The 23,434-nt window shown below is 44.0% G+C and overlaps 1 protein-coding gene across 11 annotated transcripts in view; it reads right to left on the reverse strand.

The window, feature by feature from the left end:
- The window catches only part of PITPNM2 (phosphatidylinositol transfer protein membrane associated 2), a 317,406-nt gene that overhangs the window by 185,442 nt on the left and 108,530 nt on the right, over positions 1-23,434 (reverse strand). Inside the window, exons 1-2 of one of the 11 annotated variants that reach the window (XM_061603247.1) lie at positions 21,427-21,495; positions 19,378-19,580 (exon numbers count right to left, since the gene is read on the reverse strand). The exons of 9 other annotated variants lie outside the window; for them this stretch is intronic. The gene's annotated coding sequence lies outside the window, so the exon portion shown is untranslated. Of the gene's footprint in view, positions 1-8,363; positions 8,427-19,377; positions 19,581-21,426; positions 21,496-23,434 lie in introns of those variants that run through there. One more of the 11 variants, XM_061603248.1, reaches the window with a different exon arrangement.

A 23,434-nucleotide genomic window follows, 5' to 3' on the forward strand; every position in this document is an offset into this window, starting at 1 on the left:
CAACTAAATCCTGCTCAGAGTACATCCACTGAAATTAATGAACCTAACTTCAACGTGTTTACTCTGAGTATGACTAGTGTTGAATACCACCCATTATTATGGGCCTTGCTTTCAGATTTCTGTGAACAGGAATATCATTGTGGATTGTCTTAAGGCAACATCTGGCCAGAGTCTTGGGCTTGACAAATGAGTGTTAGCTGTGGGAGAGGGTCAGGTTACGGGTCTACTTGAGAGCTAATTGTTAGCTGATTGCTCCTTGACACAGGACCACCCAGGGATATTCTGAATAGCAAAACCAGGCAAGGGGCATACCTCCTGCCCACCCCCACCAGGCTAAGGGTGATGGGACCTAGGGATGCCTGTGTCTATGAAAGGGAACAGACTGCAGTTTCTCAGAATTCTACGGTGGCTGGAGCTGATGGGGGTGGTACTTCAAAACATCACCAGGTTGGCAAAGGATGGGCTGGACTACGATTTATATAAGACGGAGGTTTCTTACACAGCTGAAAGGGACCGCTGCTCATACTCATCCCACTGACATACTGCATAAACTGTAGGGATGTGCTAGAATTCTGCCCAATTCAGATTTGGTACCAAATTTTTCATTAATTAGATTTTTTGCTATTGTTGCAGATCGGATTTTTGTGTAGTGATTTTTCATGGCTGTGTCTAAAGTATTGATATTAATATTGATATTTTTATCATTGTTTCCTCCAATTTATCAATATTTCCTTTTAAAATATCAATATTAATATCAATATTTTTTCGGGAGGGAGGGAACCAGATTGGTAAAATCAGCAACTAGAGGACAAAGAATGAACTTGAACTGATACCAGCCTATTAGGCTGATGGATTGCTTTCCAACCTACACCAGCCCACAGACCCCATCTGGCATGAAAGGTTTATGTTTTCTTTCAAAAGCCTGCAAAACCTGTTTGACTAGAGGTGATGGATGTGTGCAGAAGTGGGAAGTAACATGTCTCAAACCATTCTCAAGTCTCTTCAAACCTACCATCTGTCTTCCCAACTGAAGATAAAGGTGCAGGAAATGCACTTTACAAATGCTAAATATTAGTGTCAATTCAAAATTAGATTCCTGTCTCAAGCAACATGGATGAGTCACACAACCCTTTTCATACGGGAGCAAGCAAGTTAGCCAAGTAACACAGGGAGATTTCAAATCACATTGGGGCAGTTGTCATGACTTCAGCATCTGCCCAAATCACTGGGTGAGTCACAAGCCTTTTAAAAATTGCAGCTGCTTTATCACAGCGATCCACCGAGGGACCCCAAAACCCTGAAGCTGGGCACAGGAAAACCAAATGCCCATGGCAGCGTCCGTTTCCCCAATTCAGAAAGGGTGAAAATTGTGAGAGAGCTCAGGTTAAAGGGCTGGGAAGGGTTGAGCCCAAGAAGCAGTAGCTGAGGCTGGTCAACCCAACAGATTAATTTTAGACACATTACAGTGGTAGAACAATTCACTACAGAAAAGCTGAAGTTTTGTTAAAATGCAGGGACTGTCTGCAATGCATCACTGAGCTGCCCACACCTTTGGCAAAACTGCCTTTCTGCACTCAAGCAACGCATTTCCCCTCCATTAAACTTGCATTCACTATCACAGCCTCTCCTCCTCCATCCCAATTAAAAATAGTTCAACTTTGCATAAGGAGGAAATGCAAGGTAGAGCAATTCTGAACATCCAATGAAAAACTGGACATGTATATTCCATTGTTTTCATAAACAAACTAGCTGGAAATGCCAAAAAGAAAAAAAAAGGAGGGGGGCATAGCACAGTGAACACTTAGCGGGGAAAAGGATCCAAATACAAAAACTGCAGATACAAAGGACTGCATCCAAAGCAAAGAACATCCATAACCTGACTGAGGTCCCACAGACAAATGAGGCAATTTGAGGAAGCAAATGCAGGGCCTATAAGCTGCATAGAAATGGATGAGGCAGCCAGGTGCGCAGGAAAACAGTTCTTTTGCAAAAGGTTTCCTGCCTCAGAGGTGATTCTTTACTTGTCACTGGCTGATTTTTGAGCCTGAGCTAGACGGGTTCAAGGAAAGAGTGGAAGGCACCTTGATTCAATCAAGCAAGACACTTTTTCAAAAGCTAATCTTTTTTTAAGTTAAAGTACTTATTAAAACCAGATTGCAAGCACCACCTTAGAAGAGGCATTGCCACTTCACTCCCTCCCATAGAAGGGTCACTCCGTCCCAAGATGCCTCCTCCTGCATCATATATCAGGTGTAGGGAACCTTTGGCCCTCCAGATGTTCCTGAACTACAACTCCCATCCTCCCTGGCCATTGGCCATGCTTGCTAGGGCTGTTGGGAGTTGTAGTTCAGCAACATATGGAGGGCCACAGGTTCCTCACACCTGACGTACATGCACTCTCTCTAAATCCAAAGTATGCTTTTCCCCTTGTTACTGTCTGCAGCAGGCACACATTGGTCAAAAATGTGTAGGACAGGACTGTTGTTGGAGGGTTTTGTTTGTTTTTTAATTTAGACCTGGCCACATTAGGGATCATTCATCTAGATTTAAACAGCCTCCATCAGAGACAGATGCGTGACGTGTGTCCCTTGCAACTCATAGCACGATGTCAAATGTAATTAACTCAAAATCCAGGCCAGTCACAGCATTAGTAACCCAAGCATGTCTTAAGACATCAAATCCTCAAGCTCCAGTTTAGGAACAAACTGGCAGCTTTGCGTGTGTGTGTGTTTTATTTCAGGCTGGTTAATGCTAAAAGAGAGAAAAAAATCTTTCCAGTCCAGGGGAGTGAGGAGGAGAGAGACTACAGTTTGATGACGGTTCCTCTTGAGATAAGGAAACCACTGTGCCAGTTTCTAACTAATGACACCCCTGCAAAAACAAAACAAAACCAAGCCAGGTCCCTCATTAACAATGCTGTGTTGAATGTCAAAGTAAGAGAGCAAGTTTTCCTCCAGATAGTCTCTGCCAGTCTTTTGGGTTGGCAAACCCCATGTAATCCCATCTTGCTTAGAGTTCTCAGAACAAATATACAGCCATGCATTTTCCCCTGCTATTAAGAAAGAAAGAAAGAAAGAAAGAAAGAAAGAAAGAAAGAAAGAAAGAAAGAAAGAAAGAAAGAAAGAAAGAAAGAAAGAATTCAAGCCATCTGCTCAAGAATGTGAGAGCAGTCTAACAAAATATCTGGGAGGGGAAAAATGAACTAGAAGAAGAAATTTATGAAACAAGCTGGGAGCACAAACACCATCACCCCCTTTTCCCCATCAACTCTCCCTGTATACCATGTTGCGAGATCCCTAGCAAAAGGCAAGAACACAGCTCCACTCCTCCTCCTGGTCCACCTGCCCCCATGGGACTGCAGACTCACTGGGGGGGGAGGGGAGAGAGGGGGGGGCATGTCCCACCTGGATCCAAGCTCAGCCACCACACACAAGCAAAGACAAGGCAAGGCTGAAGGGAAACAGGGTGTTGCTCACTGGACCTTCATCCACTCTGAGCCTTTCCTTGACAGTAAATACTCAGCATGACCTACTTGGGAACAGATTGAGATGGGGATCTTTGGGATCAACACCGGCAACTCCAGGGAGCTGGTCCTGTAAGTCCCCCCAGGAAGCTGTCCCCGGTCCTGCAATTTTAGCATAACTGATTTTAATACGTGGCTGGGAGGCCTATTTTGGCAATAAGCAGTATATAAATTAAATTACTGCTTAATGCCAAAACAGGCTTCCAAAGTGGGTTACAAGTATAAAAACCAATTACACCATCATCAAAATATGAACATCCAGAATACACAGTAAAGCAATCCCATTACAATGTTCAAATATAAGCATTCATAACTAAAATATGCAATAAGACAATCCAATTTATACAAAACAGGAGACTCAGGCTGAGAAATCTTGCCCACCACCTCATGTGTTCTCTCAGCCTGGCTAGAACAGGACTCTGTTTGCTCCTTCACAAAGATTCGGTTTGGGATGCATGAACTACAGCCAGAAGACAAGGTCCTGCTGAAGATTGCGGGAAGCTACCCCAGTTAGGGGTTCACATCCAGTTTTTGGATGCAGAAAGCAAGTTCCTCATTAAAGAGGAGCACACGTCCCAGCAAACATTAGATTTGGGCCTTTTTTAGTTTGGAAAAGAAGGCAGGTTAAGGGTGGAATGATTAGAGGTGTATAAAACTACGCACAGTGTGCAGAAAGTGGGTTTCAACTCTCATAATACTAGAACCTGGAGTCACCTATTAAGCTGATGGTGGGAAACTCAGGCACATGGTTACACTATGGAACTTACTGCCACAAGATGTAGCGATGGCCATTACCTTGGGACAACTTTGAAAGGGGGTTTGATAAATCCATGTAGGATCAGGCTATGAATGGCTAGTAGCTGGGTGATGGTTGCATACAGTCTCCAGGATACCAGTTGCTAGAGAACAACAGCAGTAGAGGGCTTTTGCATCGAGACTTTGCTTTGGGCGTTCCAAAAGTATCTGATTGCTGTGGGAAAAGGATGCTGGACTACATGGGCCTTTGATCTGATTTCTTCTCATGTTTCTTGCTCCAAAAAAGGAAAGAAAAAGGTGGTATTAGCCTGCCGACCCAAAACAGACATGGCGTTGGGAAAAATAATTTTCTAAGGCATGCTAGAATATGTCTGAAATAGGAACCCAAGGGAAGGAAAACAGAGGAGTTGGGGATGGAACTGTTCACCAGATTCCCATCTGCCAGAAGTTATTCTGGAACCTTAAAAGAGAGAGAGAGAGTTGAGGGGGAGGGAATCAGCGAGAAGTCCAGTCATTAGACTGCTGCAAGCCATCTATGTATTCATCTCCATCAGCTTGACATCTGGGATGCACAGCTGTCTAACTCTGCCAGCTTTCTTTTACGGAGGACGATGACGGCAAAAGAAAGGCGAGGCAGCGGCCCTGAGAGCCCCCCAGAGAGGAATGCCGCAGCAGCAGGCAGTCAACATTTGCAGAGATACCATAAAAGTGCTAGCAGGCAGACATGCTTGGTGTCCTTTGCTTGTGGGAGAATTATGCCTGGACTTATTTATTCTTCCTCCCCCCCCCCCAAGGCATGCATCTCTCAGTTTCAGATCAGGACTGGCAGTCACGAAATTATTTTGAGTGCTGCCTAGCATGGCCAGCCTTAGGCTTTTCTCTCTGCCTGGAGAGAAAAGGCTCATTCAACACCAGCCCCACCAACATCACTATCACCATCAGCTCCATCTCTTCCTCTCTCAGTAGAAGCGCCTCCAAGATGGTGCTGTGCATCCCACTCCTGTATAGCATAAGAAAACAAAATGGTGCCCCCCCAGAGGAGCATCTCCAGGAAACCTGCACATCTGGTGGCGATTGGAGGAGGTACTTCTACTTGTCACCAAAACTGCACAATGCTTGCACTAGGGTGGTGAAGGCCAAAGAGCGGCATGCCTCAGGCAGTTGTTCAAAGTGTGGCAGCCCTAAGCTGTTGCTCCACCTCACATTTCCTATCTGAGACGAAGCCTTCAGCAACACTGAGCCTGCTAGAGAACTGAAAGAGGCTCTTTATGCAAGTGACTGGTATATTCTTGCCCACAAATTCAAAGCAGATTTAGAAGTGTATGCACACACAATCCCATGAGATTTTGAGGACCGGATCACGTTATAATCCGGTGGGCAGACGTTTTGGGAGAAGGGCTGGTTCCAGGCTTGACAGACCTCTCAGCATAGTGTCTGCTAAGGGGCTCCCTCACCTGACAGCGGGCCTTCCAAGTGGCTGTAACACTCATCCAGTGGAAACCAAGTGGTCACCCAGCTTCACTCAGCTGCTATTTTACATTTCCCAGAATGCCCCAGAGCAACACTACACCAGTTGCTGCACGGCACTGTGGGAAATATAAAATGGTGGCATGTAGCTGTCCACCAAGGGGAGATTAGGGCAAACGTAAGCATCGAGGGATGCTGGGTGCTGATGCCAGTCCTGTTTGGGATTGAGCTGGTTGGTTTAAATCCTAAATTGAGAACATCCAAGCCAGGTTTTTATCATATTCCTTAACACAGATAAGTCAGGCTATATTTTATTTTATTAGTTCAATGAGAGTTGGGCAGATTATGTCAATATGGACAGTGAGCACATGATCAATATCTTGCAGTTTGTGGAATGTCACCATTGAGAGTTGAAGTCTAGACAAAATTGGCCAAGCCAGGCGCCGGAGCACAGACCATCTTGCCAGGGTACATAGCGCCTATAAAAAAGAGCCAAATTAACACTTTGGCTTTATGACAACCTCACCCCATTTAAAAAAGGAGATCTCAGAGCTGAAAAAGCTGTGCAAAAGGACAACCCAAATGATCAGAAGGGCTGAAGCCTCCCCTGGGGGGAGGAAAGGCTGTTTTGGAGGCTTTTTAGTTTAGAGGGGGAGAAAACAAGTGCAGGGGGCGTGATAGAGGCTTTATGCAATCTATGAACAGTGCAGACAAGCTGGATGTAGAGAGGAGGGGAAAATAAAAAAATGAAATGAAAAAGGCTGTAGAATGATATATGTGAGCCAGAAAGTCATCAATCTAGCATTCATTTGACTTTGTAACTTAATTGCACAACTCTTCACACGACAAAAAATCCCTTCATGGAACTCACCATCCCTTCATATGCTGACAGCCAACAGCTTAGATGGCTTTTAAAAGAGGATTAGACACATTCATGGGGGAGCAGGAGGGTGGCTGTATGGAGCCTACAGGTTCAGAGGCAGTCTACCACTGCATACCAGTTGCAGAGGGGGGAAAGAATATTGCCTTCATGTCCTGCTTGTGAGCTTTCCAGGGGCATCTGATTGACCACTGCCAGAGGCAAGATGCTGCACTAGATGGGCCTTTGGTCTGATCCAGTAGGGCTCCTCTTATGCAATTTTACACATTTGCTGCCCACACACTAGGGATGGAAGGATCTGTCCATTTCAGTTCCCTCAGTTTCTCATTTTTCCAATCTTAAATTAGGTCCTCTGTATTTCTTCAGCAATTTACAATTTTTTAAAAAAAATCCTCATGAAATTTTTTTAGCATTTTAGTGTGAATTTCTCCTAATAAACACGTTTTTATGCAATTTTGAATAATGAACACATTTTGCAAGCGATTTTCCCTAATATAAACATTTTCACCAATATATTCATTTTTATGTACACTTTCACTGATATATGCATTTTAAAAAAAAATTGTTTGCTTGGAGAACTACATCCCCAAATTCAATTAAGTTTGAATTTTGAAGGATGGCTGTGCTTCTCATTTTGTTTCATTTTGTTTTGCAAAGTGTGAATTGGATGTATCCGGCTTTAAATGGGAACGGAAACTGAACTTCTCCCTCACCCCTACAACAGACAGCATCTCCCGGCCAGTAGTTTGTGGTCTTCTGCTATATAGCACCAAGGGAAAGAGAACATGTTCTGATCATGCATAGTGATATTAAAGGTATCTGTGTCTGCTAATGGCTATTAGCCACTATAGTCAAACTGAACCTCCATGCTCAGAAGCAGTATTCCTCTGATTACCACACGCTGGAGACATGCAAAACAAGGGTGGTTATCTCCATCACTATACCAGCCTTATATCAATTGCACTCACTTCCAATAGTCTGGTGCTTACCGATGAAGCACTAGACAGCTTTGGGCCAGGTTATCTGAAAGACTACCTCCTCCCATATGTATATACCTGACTACAGGCTGAAATCATCTGCAAAGGCTGTCCCACTGCTATGTACACCGCCCAGAGAGCCTTCGGGCTTAGGGCGGTATATAAATTAAATTAAATAAATAAATAAAATAAATAAAAGGTTTGATTGGTGGCAACACAAAGGCCCTTTTCCATGGCTGCACTTCAGATCTGAAATTTCATTCCCAAAGGAGGTGAGATGAGCCCTGTCTCTGATGGACAGGCAGTGAAAGCATTATAATTATGTGTGGCTGTTAAAATAGGATTGAAGGTTTTTATAAAAAGGTCTGCTCCTTGTTGGGTTTAAGGATTTTTTAAATTTATTTTTGCTACTTGATGGTTTGGTTTTCAGCCCAAACAAAGGCCCAAAACAATTTACATAAATAATAATAATTATTGTGCTTTGCTTGCGAGTTTCTGGTTTGTCACTGTTGGAGACAGACTGGTTGAGTCTTGCTCTGATGAACAATAGTGTGTGTGTGTTTATGTTCAGAACCAGAACAGACGCCCACAACATCCACCAGTTTTAAAACATGGGGCAGGACCCAATTCACCTAAGCTCTGGGGCCCATTAGCCCTCTCACCAATTTGGCTTTCCCAGCTACTCTCGCACATGAAGCTGGATGGACCATGAATTGTATCCAGGATGGAAATTTAAGCTTTCCCAGCTGAATATACTTACAGCAGTTCCTCTGGCTGCCAAGCTGGCTCGCTGCCTGTCTATAACATTGCAAAAAAGATTGCCTCTGGAAAAGTGTTTGGGTTGCGAGTGGTTGAGTCCCAGAATTCAGAGCTGTCATAGCTGCGTGCAAAAAGCACAGAGGGGGGAAAATAAAAATGAAATGAAAAAGGCTATAGGAGGATAAACATGAGCCAGCAAGTCATCAATCTAGCATTCATTTGACTTTGTGGCTTAATTGCACAACATAAAATTGAAAAATCTCTAGAACAACTGCCAAGAGTGTATAAAAAAGATTCCTAGCAGTATATTGCAGAAGTGTTGCACATTAAAAAAGGGTGCTACTATCAGATGCATTTGCTTTGATTTCAGCAGTTGTTTGATGATGGGATATTTTCCTTTCAATTTGCAGTCCTAGGATGTATGTGTGTCCGTGTGCGTTTGTATAGGATAGCTTTACAATTGCTCTAAATTATCTGTTAAATAGGCTAAGAAAAGGAGGGTGAGTAGCAATATTTTGTTTTTCAGCTTCCTCCTGTCCAGAGAAATATTCTTTCTAGGAGTAGACACCACAAAGACCTTGTGTAAAGACCTCTCTCATTTGTGGTGCAATTTAGTTTGATTTTTGGCTTCCTGGTATCAGTGAACAACAATGTCCTTCTGAGGTGGATCCCCCTGTGCAACTGAGAGTAGGGCGTGGGAAAGGAAGAAAGCAAAGACAGCTTGCAGCCACCAAGAGCAGATATCTCTGATTAGTTAAAAAAGCCTGATCAGGAAGCTTTTATAGGGTTCAGGGAGAATCACTTGACCTGCTCCTAGCCTATTGGTTTCCTCAACTGGTCTCTCTACAGTTCCCAACTTTGGTCAGAGCTTGATGAGAGGGGGAGGGCCCACAAACTGAATCCCAGCCTGACATTCCTTAAGCCACCAGTCCAACACCTCGTGTGTTTTATCTCTTATTTGTAGAGATTTGTATTTGCTTTCTTACATGCGGTAGCTATATAAATACCACATATAAATATATAAATAAAATGCATTTACAAAGAGAAGCGCTAAGAGGGGAAAAGAGCCCAATGTGGACTGAAAGGGGGACTCAACATGGCTGTGGCCATGGGATACTTGTTGTGTTTGCAGCCCAAGTCAAACATTTTGAGCACATTTAAAGCACATGGCTTCCCCCAAAGAATCCTGGGAACCGTAGTTTTCCCCACACAAAGCGACACTTCCCAGCAACCTTAACAAATTACAGTTCCCAGGATTCTTTAGGGGAAAGTCATGTGCTTTAAATGTATGGCGTGCATTTGATCTTGTTCAGGGAAGGGGGAACAGAATGGATCAGCTGGAATCCTGAACAGCAGCGCTCCACGCAGCGACATTTTGCTGCATGCCCCAATGTAAAACAAATAAAGTATGGGAAAGGCTCCCCCTCCCCTTACCAACCTGAAAGACTTCATTTTGGGGCCTACACCTCCCAGACTTGAGGCTTTCAAAAGGGTTCTGGGACTCCACAATTAGGGCAAATGAGTATCAACAGCAGGGGAGAGGAACTCTTTTTTAATGTCAAGAGCGGTATTCCTTTGGGGGCCACGTACCGGAGGTGGCCAGGGCCAGAGCTGGGAGGAGGTGAGGCCAAAGCCAAAAGTGGATGGGGCCAATGGGAGTCCCCCCCCTATAAATGCCGTGCAAAGATGCAAGTTGTGTCAGGATCGCAGGACATGGGGAGGGAAGGGTTCCTCCCAAGCTACCATCTCAACAAAAACTGCCTCCCCTGTGCAGCACTTGAGGTTAGGAGAGAAAAAGATACCAATGGGATCTTCCTTTTAAGCCTAATTGCTGTACGGGGGGGGGAGGTGGAGGAGGAAGCTGCGGACCTGATACAAGGCTGCTGTGGGCACGATGCAACCTGCGGACCGACAGTTCCCCATCCCTAATCCAGAACAACAAAAGCAGAGATTTCCCTAGTGGCATATTCACACGCTCTTTGACTTCTCCACGACAAAGAACTGGCACAGTCCTCCTTTCGAGGGAACTGATCCAAGAACAACTGATATTGAACCTATAAGGAAGGGGTGGGGAGTCTGAGGGTCACATTCTCTTCTGGGCAACCTTCAGAGGCCACGTGCCAGTGCTGGGCAGGGCCAAAGGCAACAGTGGGCAGACCAATTCACCCTTAAACGTTACCTTTGTACGGGAGGCTAGTTCATACACACACCCTTCTCTGTTCTCCATCCAGACAAGCAAGGACTATTATCAGAGTTCCAGGGCACAGTCCCACCAGGCAGAACCACCCAAGGACAGTGTGAAGCTGGTCGATGAGGGGCATGGCCTCGGAGAGTTTTGAAGGCCAGATAAGGAGGCCTGGAGGGCCACATTTGGACCTCGGGCCTGAGGTTACCCCACCCCTGCTATAAAGACTCAAGATTTAATTCAGCATCCTTTCACTCCTCCTATTCCCCTCACAGTGCTATAGTTCCCTTGGTGGTTTAACAGTTAGTCCCTCTTCCCAGGGAACTCTGGCAATTGCAGCTCTGTGAGGGGATAGGGGGTCTCCTAGGACCTCTCAGCACCCTTCACAAACTACAGCTCCCAGGATTCCTTGGGGGAAGCCATGTCTGTTTAAAGTGGAATAAGTGTGGAATAAATGTATGGTGTGAATGTGGTCTAAGGCAGCAGTTCTGTCACAGTTCAAAGGAGTAGGACTCTTCAGCAGATTTCCTTACTGCCAGTGAGCCTGAAGAGCCACTGGACCTGGACATCCCTGCCCAAGCATTGGGCCACCACATCGCCTGCCTGGGTTCCTGGCTGGCTCTCAGGCAGGGGTGTAGCCATCCAAGGTCTCAGAGGGCGTTAGACCCTTTACGTTTGGAGCAGAAGGGTCTCAGCAGGGTCCCTGTGTCTCCAGCATCCTGTGAGCCAATCTGCATGAAAGCGGAGTGTCTTAGCCACTGAGAAGGATCTTCCAACATGCTTCCTTGACCTTTCCTGCTGACTGGAGCCAATCAGAGTGAAAGGAGATGAGTCAGCCACTGAGAAGAGTCTTTTCAGTAGCTAATAGTAGCCAACATTGTTATCTTTTCAGCGCCAGGTCAAGACTTTCCACTTCTCCAAGACATTTTAGCATGTGTTTTAATTGGCTTTTAAATATGTGTTTTTAAATTTGTACATTTGTTTTTATGTTTTAATTGTTGTAAACCACCCAGAGAGCTTCAGCTATGGGGCGGTATACAAATGTAATAAATAAACAATACTCTTCCCTTTCATGCTTATTGGCTCCCAGGGACATCTATTGTGGGGGAAAGCATTAACAAGGACCTCATTCTCAACCCTGCAGCAAAAAAAGGGGAAGAGTGTGGCTATGACTAAAATGAAGAGACCCCGCACTTCTGAAGTCGCCACTATACTCCTGCTCTCACGCCACCCCCCTCGTCTCCCCCAGGGCAAAAGACAAGACAAGAGCTCCAGGGCTGCTGTCTACGTGCCCTGCTAGCCACGCATGCGTCTACATGGGAGGAGAGGAAGCACCCAGAAGTACCTGTCTGAATCAGGAAGGGATGAAACCTCCAGGTCCTACATAAGCTCCCTGTCTCAGTTGCTTCGTTACTGAAGCACAGCTCTCTTCCAACATCCAGTCTCCCTGACCTGGGGAAGTGGACAAGTTCCTACAGAGTTGCAGATCACATGAAGGCACAAGTGTACAAATGTACACAGAGAAAAGTCTATCAGTTCTGCTCAGATCCATCATATAAACATTGCTATGTTCCAGGCCGGGTGCTACCTCTGGTTCCCACATCCATTGACAGTATTCGGACTGGATAATTGGTACCAACCTAATGACAGCAAAGTGAAAAGCCACAGAGCACCAGACAACCAGCTTCAGAAGGGCCCTGGTGCTTTCAGTGCAGCACCTCCCCATCATCTGACCCAGAGCCAGGAGGCAGTAATGAATACGGTTGTGGACAGGGACAAATACCTAAGATGGATGAGGTTGCATTCAGGTCAACACCACAAGCTGTCATGATCGCCAACATTTCAGAAACCTGCTGCCAAAGATTAAGAGGCTTACGTTAAATCGCTATGAGAAGTTTGGATTTCCTCACTTCCCCACGCTCCTTTTGACCAGTACTCATTTTTCTTCGGCCTTGGGGGAGACATTTCTGCCACATTCTCTCCTGCTTTTGTGGGCCCCTTCTGCTCCCATGCTTATCTCCTCCTGCAGCACGTAACACCTCCTGTCCCTAAGAGTCGTGTAAACTTCCAAACCCTACCCTTCCACCTGCCAAATGCCATATCGGCCATTGTCTTCTCTCAGAGCAGTTGCACTGTTAACATTCCAGGACTGATATTTCCTCCTTCAGCAGTTAGAAGGTTCATGAACGATCCATGGCATCACACCAGCTTTGCCAATGGTTAATGGGTTTCACAAACAGCAGCCAGGTATTCTATAATGCAGGTTATATATAATTTTATACAACCATGGGAGTCTGCAACAAAAGATTGCCATTTGGAGAGTTCTCAAGACAGCTAGCCAGACATGCCTTCTTTCAGCATACTCCATTCCATTCCTCCTCCCCCCTCCCATTTTCTCATCCCTCCTCCAATAATCAGTTATCATTCCATCGCCACAGAGCATACTCAGTCTTCATTGGGCTATTGGGGGCACAGGGGTTAACTCCTCCTATTTATTTTTAAAAACGTGTATTTTGACAAACCTTGTCATTCTTGCCCAGCCTGCTAATGCCTCCCCTCTTATGCATGGACAGTAAAGTTTTGGCTACGTAAGGATCTACAAGTGGAGAAGGAATGTGCTTTCAATCTCCTACAAAGCTGGAATGGGAAGCTTTTTCCAGAAAGGCCACATTCTCTCACTGGCAACTTTCCAGGGGCTGCGTGTCAGTGGTGGGTGAGCCAGAAGCAAAAAGTAGGCGGGGCAATGGATGTGATTGTTACCTTTGTACAGCAGGGTACATTTCAGCCACACAAAAGTGAGAGGTTTCTACATGCACGTGCACACACACATCGCACACATCAGTTCATCCTCCATCTGGACCAGCGAGAGGTACGATCATACCTCAAGGCCACATGCCAGCTAGGCGAAAGCCCTCCAGAAGGGCACACAGAGGCCTGGAGAGAATCTTGAGGGTGAAACAGAGAGGCTTTGAGGGCTGCATTTGGCCCCTAGGCCTGAGGCTGCCCACCTCTGCAGTAAAGAGTTTGCTGCCTGTAACTGTTAACCAATGGTGGCTGGTGGCTCCACATCAGTGCAATCTGCTCTGGGTTTTTACTCCGAACTTTGAAGGAACTGTCCAAGGTACTTCAGGGTTTTAGACTGAACTGTTAAGGAAAGTTCAGGCTAAAACCTGGAGAGGATTCCACTGCCCCATTGATATGAAGCCATAAGCCGCAAATGCTGTCGACAATTGCCAGGTGTTTTTTTTTGGGAGGGGGGGGGAGAACAGGACTCTTATGCCTGATCAAGCAGGCATTCAGCAAAGAAAGCCATTAATTCAGTGGGAAGGAATAGCAATGGGAGACACTCAGTCTACAGAATTTATGCTTCTCCTGCTACTGGCCAAAGGCTCAAGAACCCTTCCAGGAAAAAAAGTTGACAACCCTAGCAGCTTTAGAAAGAAAAGCAACTGAATGCAAATATGTTGTAATTCATGAGCAATGTAAACACACACTCTCTCTCTACCACCATATTAGCTTGCTATGCAGCTGAGGCCCTTAAGTCACCTTCAAGAGGAGAGCAGAAACAGAGCAAAACCTATTTTAGGTCTGACTTCTTCAGCTCACGAGCTGACCTAGTTTTGCCTTCAACCAATTAAAAGCAGAGATTTTCAAACGAGCCTAAGGGGATTAGGAGCCACAAGGGGTCAAATTTCAGCAGGATTTGGAAGCCTTTTCAGCATTTTCTAAAAACAATATCTCGGCCTGTGTTGGGCAACTTTTGGAAGGATCATAAAATAAATAAGACAGTGAACTCCACCTTCAGTACATATGAGAAACTGCTGCCCAATTAATTGGGCTGCCTTTTTAGTAAAAAAAATTATATATATACATATTTCAATCAAACTGATTGAATGTTGCAGTCCTTCAAAACAGGAGAGAATCCTTCACAGTGTTTCCCCCCAGCATTCCAGGCTTGTTCATGTAAGGAGTATTTGAAAGTTAGAGATGGGATCCATTGGCCAATGCCATTCCGTCAACGTAACAGGCAGTATCAATTTGAGTTTGTTCTCTGTCCACTATCTATTGCTTTTACCAGTCCAATTTTCCCTCCCAAAAATATCAATATTGATATTTTGAAAGGAATTATCGATATTTCGAAACAAAAGCAGCTTTGGGTCCTCCTTCTCAGCTCTTACAGGTTTTATAGGTTTGGCTTGCTTCCTCCATACTCCAATTATTAGAGAGAGGGGGGGGGAGGGGTACTGCTATGCTAGTGTAACATCATCTTCGAGGGGGGAAAGCCAATGTTGGGGGAAAGCCGCTGAAGTTCAGAGCAAACAGGATCACTCTGCGAAGATGGAGAATATGCAGACCATTGAAAAATCTGGTGCTAAATCCAAGTTCAGCTGAATTCGTGCTCATCCCTATTTGGTGTTGATGTAAACATTAGAACCCCTCCCCAACCTGTGGCCCAAAATGGTATGGTCCAGTTACAGGTAAGTCACCTGGGGCTTTTCTGCTCACCCATTTCAGATCTCAGTTCTGGGCCTGCTGGGTTTCGACATGTTCACTTCTTGGAAAGAAGAAACATCCAGTCCTTGTGCAAAAGGTGCCCAAGCTTCTTAACAAGTTTAGCTCTGCTTTTGGCAGAAGCAAACAACTTTTGTGACAGCCACCCACACTTATACGGCAAAATGCCTTTAGGAAGATGCTCTCTGTAATCAGCCAAACCAGAACGGATGCCAGATAAATCCAGTTGTGGAAGATGCAGGGATGGGAAAAGGCTCTTGAACAGTTCAGGGTCCCCGTTTCTGATATGTGTCACTGTACTGCGTATAATTCAAAAAAGGAGGTCAAAGACCAAGATGCTAAAAAAAGGAACTTTTATTTTTGATAAAACCCAACGCATTTCAGCCTGTTATCTACAGGCCTTCATCAGGGGATAATAGTTTATAAGATTATAAGACAAGCAAATCGCTTTCTGTACTGTGCCGAGACATTTGATATTGGCACAGTATAGAAAGCAATTTGCTTGTCTTATAATCTTATAAGCTATTATCCCCTGATGAAGGCCTGTAGATAACAGGCTGAAACGCATTGGGATTTATCAAAAATAAAAGTTCCTTTTTTCAGCATCTTGGTCTTTGACCTCCTCTTTTTGAATTCTCATTTGGATGCTAGCCACCCTTTGCTTTTACTGTATTGCGTATAAACAGACCAAAACTTGTAGTCCAGCCAGGGACAGGCAAATCTGTCCATTTCAGTTTCTCCTCTTCCTATGTTCAGTTCCCCACATTTACACATCTGTTTTTTTAAAAGACTTCACGAAAATTCACCAGCACTTTAGTGCAAATTTCTCTGACTATACACACATTTGCATGCAACTTTGCCTAATTTACACATTTTTGCAAGGCAATTTCCCCTAGTATAATGCATTTTTGCATGTTATTCCGCTAATATATGCATTTTTGTAGACATTGCTTGGCTTACTTGACTGAAAAACTGCACTGCAAAATTCAGAGAAGTGCACATTCCATAGGATGGCTGGTTTAGTTTGCAAATTTCATAGGATGGCTGTTTCCGTTTGTTTCAGAAAGTGAGGATTATAGTTAGCGTTGTCTTTAAATGCAAAATGAATTGAATTTCTCTCACATCCCTAAATCCAGTATCCCATTCCAAGTGCAGTCAACTGCAGTGGGCTCAATTTAAATGCTGGTTTTAACCTTTAAAGTCCTAAATGGCTTAGGACTAGGTTACCTGGAAGACCAGCTTCTCCCATATGTAGCTACCTGGACCTTAAGATCTTCTTCAGAGGCTTTGCTCAAACTATCCCTGCCAAACAAAGCAAGGCAGATAACCCACCAGGGAGAGGGCCTTTTCAGTAGTGGCCCCCCAGTTATGGAACAGCCTTCCAAAGAGGTTCATCTGGCACCATTCTTGTTGTCTTTTTGTTTTTAAAACAACTTATATGCTATAGGGCAGGTGTGTGGAACCTTTAGCCCCCCAGATCTTGCTTGAACTACAACTCCCATCAGCCTCAGCAAGCATGGCGAATGGCCAGCGGTGATGGGAGTCGTAGTTCAGCAAATCCCGAAGGGCCAAAGGTTCCCTACACCGGCTATAGGGAGATATCAAGTATGACATAGTTAGATATCAGCTTTAGTTATTTATTAGTTAAAATATTTTATATCATCCTACATCTTAGGGCACCTAACAGTTAATACAACAAAACATAACATAAAATCAACAATAATTTGTAATGATTGCCTTGTTTTTATGTTGCTGTAGACTGCCCTAATGTTTTGTGAGTGTGTGTGTGTGTGTATATATATATACACACACACACAAATAAATTAATTAAATTAAATTAGCTACTAGGCAGAACCCATTCACTCTAGAAATAATTAGCATGACCCAAATGCCAGTGTAAACAGCCAGATCTAAAATTATGGTCTGGAACTCTTAGCTTTAAAAATCAGTGTTTTAACTATATTCTTAGCTTTATATTGCATTTTAAATTGTTGCGTTTTGTTCTGTGAGCCAGTTAGTGAACTTACATGGAGGTTATACAGGTTCAGCTAAAGCTACGCAATATAAAAAAATAAAACTTAGCTGGGATGCTCCAGCATAAAAACCTCAGAAGAGCCTGCTGGATCTGCCCAAAGGCCCATCTAGTCCAGCATCCTGTTCTCACAGTGGCCAGCCAGATGCTAATGACAAGCCCGCAAGCAGGGCCTGAGTGCCGCAACACTCTCCCCACTTGTGAGTACCAGCAAATAGTATTCAGGGGGATACTGCCTCTAGCAGTGGAGGCAGAACATAGCTTTGAATGTTTAATTGCCTTTTAAAGCCATCCAAGCAGGAGGCCATCACTGCCTCTTTTGCAATCAAATTCCATACTTTAAAAATGTGCTGTATGCAGAAGTACTTCCTTTTGTCTGTCCTGAATCCTCCAACTTTCATTAGATGGTGCCGAGTTCTATTATTACGATGGGGGGAGGAACCTTTCTTTACTCTCCGCTTTCTTTACACAATTTTGTACATCTTTATCATGTCTCCCCTCACTTGCCTTTTCTCTAAACTAGTGGTTCTCAAAAATTTTGGTTCGCGGCGCACTGTAAAACATATAAAGATTTTCTGGCGCACTTCGTGTACAAAATTAAAAATATATTAATATATTTTAAGGGGCCTAGCCTAGCTATTAATAGATCATGGATGTAATAAATCTCTATACAAATGGGTTTCTTCTCATTTTTAAAATATACTTTCATAATATTCGTGGCACACCTAGTCACCTCTTGCGGCGCACCAGTGTGCCGCAGCACACCGTTTGAGAATCACTGCTCTAAACTAAAAAGCCCCAGATGCTGTACCCTATCCTCATAGGGGAAACGTTTGAGTACAATCTGCCAAGAAGGGTTTTTTTTATTTCAGTATTTATATGCTGCCCTCTTGCAAAAGATCAGGGCGGTGTACAGCAACAAGTTCCCCTGCACAAAACTCACTGAAATGACTGTGAGCTACGCTACATGGCATTCATGAACAAAGAACCCATTTCTCCCCAGCTGGGGATGCAAAAGGAAGGGCACAGGCAAGAAGCTGCAACGGCAGGACAGGAAAACCCAAATGCAAGCCAGTGTTTGGAACAACCAGATTTAGATGCTGCCTTCTGCCAAAACCTCTTAGTAACCTAGAGCAAACTGGCTTCAACACCATCCAGTTACCCCATATGAGGCAGGTGAGACTCCCAGCTGTGGATGGGAAAGGAATTCAATTCAGTTTGCATTTAAAGCCAAAGCTATCAAATCCACAGTTCCCGAAACACCATGAGACCCAAAACGCAGCCACCTTTCAAAATCCACATTTCTTTGAATTTGCAATGCAATTCTCTAGTCAAGTAATATGTACAAAAATAAATATATGATTGTAAAGTGTGCCTAAAAATGCACATTAGTGGAAATATCATGCAGAAATATTGTATTAGAGAAAAGTCCCTTGCAAGAATGTGCATGCTGGGCAAAATTGCATATAAACGTGTCTATTCGGAGAAACGCACACAAAATGCTGATGAATTTTCATGTATTTTAAAAATTTCTAATTGAATTGAAGATTGGAAAAATGAGAAACGGAGAGAAACCAAAATTTTTGCCCTTCCCTGTTGCTAGCACGTTCCTAAAGGAGAGCTTCAGATAAAGGAGTTTTGTTCTAAAGCCAAATTCTTTATCCTGGGAATCCTGCAGGTCTTAACTGTCATTCAGAGGGTGGGGAGGTGGAGAGGGCTATGATATTATTACATTTTACTATTATTATCCCTCAAATAATTAATAGAAGTAACAATAGGTCTCATGGAGGTGCAGGTAACTTTTCATGGTTTTAATTTTGATAATTGAAGCACCTTGTTGCTATAGCAATGGTTGCTATAAAAATTAGCATCTCTGCACATGCAGTAATGACTCAGCCCCACGTCTCCCCGCACCGTGGGTATCCAACAAGAAGTTGTTGCTTCGTGCAACTCGCAAGCTGAAATATGTGCCCTGAGGGTGGGGGGGGTGAAGAAAGGAGGGGAGCCTCCTCTTTAGTCAACATCTGCCAGGGTCACTGTTCTGCACCCATACCAATAACACAGTTTCCATAGTAACTCAAACGGAGAAGCATCAGGCACAAAAATAGCCCCAGTGGGCCCAAAATAACCAGCATGTGTCATAAGCAAGAGACACGCTTCTAGCTGTGAGAGATATTTTTACTACGCCTTGTATTGCTAGGCCAGACTGGATTTTTGCAATCAGAGCAATGTAGTGCTTATAAACTTTTGCCAGACTCTTGAAGCAACAAAAGCCACTAGACTGACCTTCACTGCCGTCATGGTGCTCTAAAGGCTGCCCTTACGAGAACAACAATGTCAGGTTGGCAATACAGCCTCTTCTTTTATTGGATCCAACTAATAAGTTGTCAGACAGGATGCAAGGTTTTGGGCTCAGCAGAACTCTTCTCCAGAATATCCGACTCCTGCTTTGTTCAAAGGTTTGCTTAATTTTTAAGCTGTTAGTTGATCTGATAAAAGATATAATCAGAAGGATCATTAAGGGAAGGGAAACTGTTGCTCGCCCCCCCTTCAGACTACAGGTGATTGGTCTTCTACTGCACCTATAACTCCCCCTCCCCCCCAGGGAACACTGGGAACTGTAGTTCTATGGCAGAAACAAGGGATCGCCAATCAAGAATTATGAGTTTTCCAACTGATATTTCCCAGAGTTCTGTTAAAAAAAAAAAAGCTGTTTAGTCATAGTAAAGATGCACCCCTTTGAAGCAGAGAAACAGGTCGGTTATCTGAGATGACAACCTATCAACTCATTTCAGACTGTTTTTTTTAAAAAGCTGAAGAATATTATCTCTAAATAATATATCCCACTGTAAAATCTTCATCTGTCAGTGCAGCAAGCTCCATGGATCACAACTCTTTGAAATCAGGGGCTATGGGTAGTCACTGGATCCAAATCTGCTTCAATTCAAGCATTTTGGCTTCTCTTGTTTTGCCAATTAACAAACCTGCAAGTGACTTGCCTAAGGCCAGATGCTGGAAGTCAGTAGCAAAGAAAGGAAATTAATGAAAGTCTTCTGAATGAGTGATCTGATGCTCTTTTCAGAAGGTTAGATGCATTAATCTGCTGCAGCAAAAAAACAGTGAAGAATATTGTGGTATTTTTTAGATTAGGAGATTTACGAAAGATTCTACCACAGTAATTCAGGGGGCACAGAGCTCTGTAATGCTTTTGCTAACAATCTGATGTAACCGTTTCCACCTCATATTAAGTCTGTTAGAGCCAGAACACGGGAAAGTGATAGCCACTGACAAGAGTTAGTACCCCCTCTCTTCCTTTGAACCCCTCCTGAAAGCCTCCCTGCTCATTTTTATTAAGCTGTTGGCTTAACCCAGCAGTACTCAAACCATACTTGCTTTCTATTACTGTATGTATTTCCAGTCAGGATTCACTCCGGAGGCAGACAATGCCTTCCTCCCCTGCCATCCAAAAACCTGGCTAGACTGAATGCCCCTTGGGATCAAGCCCTCACTGACCCACTAGAATGGATTTTCACTACACTGTCGCTGCCCCATCGTCCCAATGTTTAGTTTGATGCTTTATATTATGTATTATGATGTTTTTAATTTGTAACGTGCCCTGTGGCCATTTGGGAAAGGGTGATACAGAAATCCCTAAGTGTGATTTGGAGCAGGAACGGAATTCAGGAAGAGCAGCTACTTTCACTCTCACCATCTTCCTTTCCATGCCTCTTGTTCTCCTGTTCCCTTAAGCCCCAATGTAGGGTTTACTATCCAAATCCACAGATCTTTGCATGCAACAGCAGACACACAAGAATCTCTGCCCTTTCATCTGGGGAACAGATTGTTGGTGCTGAATAGCAGCACTGTAGAACAGCAGGCCCTAGTGAGAGAGAGAGAGGGTGGGGGAGGGAGAGGGTGGGGGAGGGAGAGGGAGGGAGAGGGAGGGAGAGAGAGGGAGAGAGGGAGAGAGAGAGAGAGGGAGAGGGGAGAGGCAGAGGGAGAGAGAGGGAGGGAGAGAGGGAGAGGGAGGGAGAGGGAGGGAGGGAGGGAGAGATCACTGGCTTAACCCCACAATCCCCATCCCCAGTTGAAATGAAGCCCAAATACTGATGTCCGTGCCTTGTTAGCTTTGCCTCTCTCTCCACTCCTTTTGAGTCTCTCTTGCTGCTAAAATTTAGATTGTAAGTTCTTTGGGGCAGAATCCTGTATTCTTCCTTTCTATTTGTTTATGTTGCTCTATGAAGCAGATATACAGATGGCATATAAATGACAACAATAATGCATTTTGGATCATAATCACCTTCGACACACAAGAAAGGAACCTGGTTCACTCACCTTAACCCCCAACAGGCTTTTCTTTCCCTTAACTCGGATTAAATTTCCCTTGGAAATCCAAGGCTAAAGCTCCAAGCGAGTGGCCATCCACCTGACTCCTGTAAGCCCTTAGCTAGTTTCTGAAGCAACGTTAAAAAGCCACATGCAAGTCAAGCAAGACAACACACTGAACGGCATATCTGTCGCTTGTGCAGTCCTAGGAAGGGTCATTTCCTGTTTGCTGGTTGGCTGATCAGCACTAGCCAAAATAATGCCAGGAGGGGTGGCTGAGAGAAAACCAAAAACTACACACCCAGGTTTGCAGGCTTCAACCAGTTTGCAATGCCACACAATCCCAGTAAGAAACCTCCTTCAACAAACGGATGACGATCTGCTGAGGAAGAGCACTGACATTCCCAAAACCCAATGGTAATGAAATGGTACTGTCTTCCTGCCATTAGTTATTAGGGGAGATATTCTTGCCCCCAATTACAATCCACAGAAAGCTGAGCAAGGAAATGCGGGCAAGAGACATTTATTAACCAATCTCCGAGCCAGCTGATGTTGTAAAAGTGAGTAAGGACTTTTGGAAAAGGCACTTGTGGTCTATACTGGACTGTTGCAAGAATGCAATCAATACACTAACAACAACAGCAAAAACCTAAAAGCAAATGATTAAAAACCTTGTCTTTTCCTTGACTTTCCAACACTTTTAATAGAAAAAGGGAAACGGAGCTCCTCCTAAGAGAGAGAGGGAGAGGGAGGGAGAGGGAGGGAGAGAGAGGGGGGGGGAGAGAGAGAGCACACAAAGGAAGGAAACTGATTACAATGCATGCATTTGACCTATTGGGGAAGTGAGACAACAAGAACCAGAGAGCGAGAGGAGCAGTTGCAACCTCAAAACTGACTCTTAAAAACCCATCTGGCCAGATTTTCTATTCGTTCTTAAATAAGTCTTGGGGGTGGAGAAGAACCTTCACTTGATCAAACCTGCTGCTTCCACAAAACTGCTAATGACAATGAAATTTTACACAATGGATTTCAGGAACGGAACCTTTCCTGCTCCCCCCCCTTCAAAACAACACAGATGTTCAATCTTTCCCAGGAGGATATTTTGCTATTTATCCCTCCTCTCACCTAAACTGACCCCCAACCTTTATTTAAATGTTATGTGTAACAAATCCTTCTCCGCATTCTACTTCTCATTCCACAGATTCTCTTGCAATAAAGGTTTCTTCTGTAGTGTTTGTCCTCTGCCTCCTTTCAATTTTTGTAATTTTTGGTTTCACTAAAAGAGCATCTGGGTCTCATTGAAAGTGAGAGGGGGCAACTGATGTGCTGGAGGTGAAAAGGTTTAATTTGATAACACAGAAGTGGCTGATCCAGCAGACCTAACAATGTCAGTCGTTTTCTTTCTTTCTTTTTAATCATAGTTCCAGATTTTTCAATTGAAGGAAAAAAACACATGAATGAAGAGCCCCCTGGGAATTAACACTGAGGTCATTAGAGACTCCTGACATCATCCCTGCTTAATTGTCCCCCTGTACTACAAACCATAACATTTAACACAATTTTTTTGTCAAAACATATCTTTTTATTTCAATTATGGACCTATCGGGCGGGGGGGGGGAAGAGAGAGAGAGAGAGAGAGAGAGAGAGCACGCATGTCCTTTAAAAGCCAGATGTGGGAGGAAAGTGCTTTTTTCAAAAAAAAGATGTTAGGGATGGGGTTGCAAATCCTGGTTTACTTCTGGAAGCAAACTTTTCAAAGTGAAAATACTGTACCAACTAAGGAGAATTTGGATGAAGGTTGTACTCTAGCAGAGAAGTTTTTAAAAGAGAAGGGGGATGGAGGAAAGAGAGATGAAAAAGCAAAAACTTTGGTGTTATTTAAAAATACAAAAAAAATCTGTAAAGAACATGTTACAAATGTCTGTTAACAAACCTTGACTGTCAAGAAGCTCTCCATCTGTTCTCCTAGCTATATTTACTCTTCCCAAGCAACAAGTCATTTAAGGATCTACAAGAA

The sequence above is a fragment of the Rhineura floridana genome, chromosome 19, assembly GCF_030035675.1.
Source record: "Rhineura floridana isolate rRhiFlo1 chromosome 19, rRhiFlo1.hap2, whole genome shotgun sequence".
Lineage (NCBI taxonomy): Eukaryota > Metazoa > Chordata > Lepidosauria > Squamata > Rhineuridae > Rhineura > Rhineura floridana.